The sequence below is a fragment of the Xiphophorus hellerii genome, chromosome 13, assembly GCF_003331165.1.
Source record: "Xiphophorus hellerii strain 12219 chromosome 13, Xiphophorus_hellerii-4.1, whole genome shotgun sequence".
In the NCBI taxonomy this organism is placed as follows: Eukaryota; Metazoa; Chordata; class Actinopteri; order Cyprinodontiformes; family Poeciliidae; genus Xiphophorus; species Xiphophorus hellerii.
In genome coordinates this window covers 23,294,721-23,300,152 of record NC_045684.1, presented here as the reverse complement: position 1 = coordinate 23,300,152, position 5,432 = coordinate 23,294,721, and the positions used below count along the sequence as shown (strand labels likewise).

The 5,432-nt window shown below is 41.5% G+C and overlaps 1 long non-coding RNA gene across 1 annotated transcript; it reads right to left on the bottom strand.

Moving 5' to 3' along the window:
* Positions 1-919: 919 nt before the first annotated feature.
* Positions 920-4,260, bottom strand: LOC116731733 (uncharacterized). Its single transcript, XR_004341615.1, has 2 exons — positions 4,195-4,260; positions 920-2,671 (listed from the first exon to the last, which is right to left on the bottom strand). It is a non-coding gene; the product is annotated as an uncharacterized LOC116731733 (long non-coding RNA).
* Between the last annotated feature and the right edge of the window lie 1,172 nt (positions 4,261-5,432).

Here is a 5,432-nt window from a genome sequence, read left to right as displayed (position 1 = left end):
TCAGATACATGGCCGTTTCAAGTGATTTGCCATAAAGAGAGGCTAAGCAAGGAATGCACAATAAATTAAATTTAAAAAAAAATTATTTTAAGTTTTCAAGGTTTGGAACATACAGGTAGACAGAAAAACAAACAAACAAAACCCAGATGCACAGGGCACAGCATAAGACATTTCCATTGACATATGATGTACACACACAGCAAATGCATACAAAGTCATATATACGAAAATACATACACCGGTTAGGGGGTGACCGAGGGGAGTGTTCATGGACAGGTTTGTTCAGTTTAGTTTAGTCTGTGAAAAATGTTCCAGGAAAGGATTCCAGTAGAGTGAAAAAGTGTCCCTGGGGCCTTTATGAAATCTGTCCATCTGTATTATGGACATCAAGTCCGTCACCCAGAGGCGAAAGGAAGGGGGAACAGAGGACCTCCAGTCCCTCAAGATTAGTCTCTTGGTGATAATCAGTCCTAGTTCCAATGGTTGCCGCATTGCAGAGGGTATATAGCCCCCTGTACCTGAGAGCATCCAAAAATTATAAGTTCTGGTTCTGTCATGAATTGGTGGATGAGGTGGTGAGGCAGACGCTGTAGACCCAGGTACGGAGTAAAAATGGTGGTTTTAATGCACAGAGTTATAAACAAAAATCCAACACAGTCCAAAAACCGAGGCAGCACTGCTGAGCGGAATCCAGGGCTCAACGCAGGTAGCAATAAGGCATACGAATGGACTAGACGCCAAATGAGACGAGGACCCGACAGAGACGCAGGTGACACTAAATACACACGGGGTAATTAGGGAACGAGAAACACCTGGGAAACAATCAAGGGGAAGACAGGACAACATGAAGACTTGGGGACACAGAAAACTCTAATTAAATACACAGAAAACACAGAACATGACATGGTTCAGGTTGTATCGGAGTCTTGTATGCCTTGGAGTACCAATCAAACACTTTAGACCAAAGACCCGTTAGTGAAGGTGCTGGCTCATTACTTCCCTGGTGTAGTCAGGGAAAATCAGAACTTTGTTCCCCATGTATTCCAGTGGCTGCATCCTGGCAAGGCGTAGAATTTGCTCTTTCGTCTGAAAGTGATGTATTCAGGCGATGATGGTACGCGGTTTCTCACCCGCCGCCGGTTTGGGCCACAGAGAGCGGGGTGTGCGTGGTCGACCTTCAGTGGATGCGGGAAATGTTGTTTGCCCAGTAATTCGGGAATGAGCTTGGAGACAAACTCAGTTGGCCTCCTCTCCTCTGAGTTTTCTTTCACGGCAACAATTTTGAGGTTGTGCCTTCGGGAACGAGCCTCCAAGTCCAGCAGCTTAGTTTGCTGCTGGGTTATAAGCTTTGTGAGCTCCGAACATTTAGTTTCAAGTTCCCGAAGTCGCTCCTCGTGTGCATTGATTGCTAACTCTTGACCAACCATGCGATTCTGCAAGTCAGGCTGTGCAGCTAGGACAGATTGGAGCCTAGCTTCAAGGGCGTCGAAACACTCAAGTTTCTCCAGAATTGAGGCTGACATATTTTTACATATTTCCTGGCACATCACAAGCTTTTGGGTTTTGTCATCCGAAGCGCGGTCCCCGGTTTTGTTTGCAGTCCCACCGGCAAGGCATTAGCTTCGTTAGCATTAGCACCGCTGATGCATCCATCCATGGTCTTATTTTTCCCGGAGTTGGTGGCTTTCTTCGACGGCAACATGGTGTCCGGTTGCTAGACAGAGGTACAGTGCCAACAGCGCCGGCTCCTAGATGTTTTTATCGTGGCATTTAGATATTTGTTTAACGTTGTGGTCGAGCGCGCAGTCCAACACCTCTACATCTTACAGCGCCCCCCCCAATAAATTAAATTTTTAACCTCAATAATATTTTTTCCCAAAAATATGTTAAGCTTTGCATTTTGTAGAAAAGATTAAAAATGATTTCCCGTTCCCAATTGTTGAGATCTCTCAGATGTTTGCGACGTTACAGTTGAGTCATTGTTAATATCTGCTCTTCGTCTTGTAAAAGCCTATTCTGGCAGAGGTTCTTCCTCACCATCATTTTCAGCTATTGCTCTTTGTGCAGTGTAGAACTGTTTGTCCCATTCAAAGCCAATCTTCTTCAGTTCATTTCTAAAATGATTTTCAACAGCATGTTTAGCCCTTCCCTGGTTTTCTTCTGTCCAGTTTCCATTTCTTTGTACTCGCTCTCTAACTTCTTCCTCTCTAAGCAAGTTACTCAAACTTTCAGCTTCGGCACAGTTGCCATAAGGCCACTCCTGTTTCTCAGTCGTATCCAAGCCAAACATATTTTTACAAGAAAGGCAGGGACTTGTTGCTTCTCTGCTTCCAATGTTAAAGGCTTCACATCTGACATCTGCAGGAAGTTGGATGGTTCCATCAAAGTATGTCTTCCTACTTTTTGTAGGATAGTAGCTCATCACTGCATCAGCTACATGTTCCTCCCAGAAGTTAAGGCAGGATGCAGCAACCAGGATTTGGCCTGCAGGACGACCAGTGGTGGACATGGAGACTCCATAGTGTCTCACTGGATCTGTGCTGTTGCCAGCAGAGATGCAGATTGTGGTGGAAAACAACACGTTTTTGGAAGCGTCTCTCTTCAACTCTTCGAGTTTCTGCAGGGTTTCTCTAATATCATCTTCATGTTCTTGACCTTTCAGTTGCACAACCTGGGATGAAACAAACATAATGAGACAAAAGCTGAAATTATTTCTCCAGTAGGATCATTTTTGAGGATACATTGAGTTCACTTTTCAATAAATGTGAGCTCAAAACTGCCAACACTAAGTTCCTTTAAATTATTCTAAATCTTTGTGTTTATATAATGTAAAGCACTTTGAACCGCCTTACTGCTGAAATGTGTTATACAAATAAACTTGATTGGTTGATAGATTGAACTTTGTTGTAATAGTTTTGCACCACCAGATTTCTGTTTATGAAAAAAAGTTGATTTTGGTGACTGTGGCAGCTTCTTTAACATGTTTGCTGCACCTCTACCTGTACTGTAAAAAACTATCAACATGTCATCATCATACTTCAAAATAGAAACTACAGGAGAGTCAGAGTAAAGGGGCCAGAGTGCAAACACACACTAAAACCTTCATGTTTCATTGTAAAAATGGTTCCTTCATGTCATTTTTATTCCACTTCACAATTGTTCACCACTCACTGTCAGTCTGTCACATTGACCTCTGTGGCTGTAAAATCACAAAACCTTGAAAATTTGTAGGGGCATAAATTCTTTGGCAAAGCATTTGTCAAGAAAATCATCCCACATCCCCATGCTGAAGATTTGAATTAACAGTAACAATGAATAAAGTTACCTTTAAAATTAATCACACAAGTGCCATCTAGACCCAACGGTAGACTTAAACCTCAATAAAATCAATCTGGTTGTGTGTGTTGATTTTGTTTCCTGCAAACTTTGCTTTAATTCTACTTCTTTTTTCTATCTAATCATAAGAAATCATAGTCAGAGAGAGAGTCATGAAACAGGAAGAGCAGGTTTCCTGAAAAATGAGGAAGTAAGTTTCCAGCCTGCAGATGTATAAAAATAGTTGAGACTATTCCTTATTACAAAACATTAAAGTTTTAAAGAATGAAATCTAAACATTTTGAGTATTTGGATAAGATTCAAAGTAAAATACTTCTATTAATATTGGTTTACTTGCAAGAATACTTACACTCACACTTGTGGGAACACATAAAAGGAAAACAAGTAACTGTAACTTTGGTATCAAATGATTACAATAATAGATTATTCTTGGTTTCTTTTCAGAAAACATCTGTAATAACTCACATTACGATTATGATAAGAGTAACTAATAAGTTATGGTTATGATAAAGTTATAAATGCATGCTAAATCAAAGACACTAAAAAAAGGTATGGATGTGATTTTAACATTTAACTTGAAATGGTGTAAAACATGTAACTGCAATTAAAGATCACTGGTTGTGTTGGAGGTAGATGGTAGGTGAAAGGTTAGGTGAAAAGGGGGGAACTAACAGGAGAGCAGAGATGATCAATGCCTTTTTTGGAGATAGATTGTTGAACAACCAATAGGGTGGCTAGTACATCTACCCTCTCAGAAGAGGAAGTAGAGACTGAGAGAGTAGAGAGGGAAGTGGGGGGAGGTGTAGCACAATGACACAGTGTATAAAAGACTGTACCAAATAAATACGAATATCTCACCATGTCCAGCACACATGAAAATAGACTCCCTCTTGGTAGAAGAGAGGGCCTTTAAGACTTCTTCAGATTATTCTCGAAGAATAAAACTTTAACTGTACCCTCCTGGTTTTGTCTCTTCATTTTCCCTGGTTTATCTATTGTTACAGCCCCCCTGTACAAGTCCCTAGACTGCCTTGGGGATGTAACACCTATACTTGACATGACAGATGATGATTATTTGGCTCCAGCATGAATTTAAAAAGCATAACCTCTCATGTTTGATATAGGGAGACTTCATTCATTAGCTGGAATCTTCATATGTATCCACCTTTGGATAAATACTTATTTTTGTGATTTTTAGGCTCTCCAAGAATGATGCCTTGTTTGCTTCCACCAGTTTCTTATGCTCTTGATCCAACTTTCTCCCCACATCTCCCTTCTTTTTTTTTTTTAATTATTTATTTCCCCTCCAGGGTGTCTTTTTGTGGGCTCTAGTGTCCCTTATACAAAAGTAGGCTGACAGGAGAGGGGGGAAGACGTGGCAAATGTCGCTGGGTCCAGGAGTCGAACCCACGTCGAGGACTCAAGGCCTCCAAACATGGGTCGCGCTAACCTGTACACCCCCACATCTCCCTTCTTAACCTTGACCCAGTCCTCCTCAGTCTGCAAGAAAAACGGGAAATAAACAAAGCGAGAACCAGAAACTGTCAGTAAATCAGCAGCAGATTGTCAGAAAACCTCTTCTCACCATGTCTTCAAAGGCCTGACCATTGTAGTAGCTCTCTGTTTACTGACACTTGATTTCCCCATATTCCAGCGTCTGCAGGTTTAGGGCCACGACATGTAGCTCCTCTCCATCGTAGGCGTACAACTTTCTGTCCTCGCACGTCATCAATATTGCTCGTTGGACGGACATGACGTATCTTCATGTTCACCTCCTCAGGGAGGTAAAACATCCCCCAACCTTCCACCTCTTCAGGTTTATCTCTGTGTCTTCAAGAATTCATATCCTCAGAATGGAACAAGGTGGCTTCATTAAGGAAGAACGCTGGTCTCTGTTGTTATCAACAAACTCTGACACCTTACCCAAGTATTTGGAGTTTGCAGTATAAATGGATAAGATGTAGAGGACATGTTTATAATAAAACTAATAGGGGTACAGCCAAGAAATAACATTATGTATGATAAAGATTTGGATAACCTTTTGCTGTCAAGCACTCCTGTAACTTGAGCTTATCGACTGGCTTGTGGCACACAAG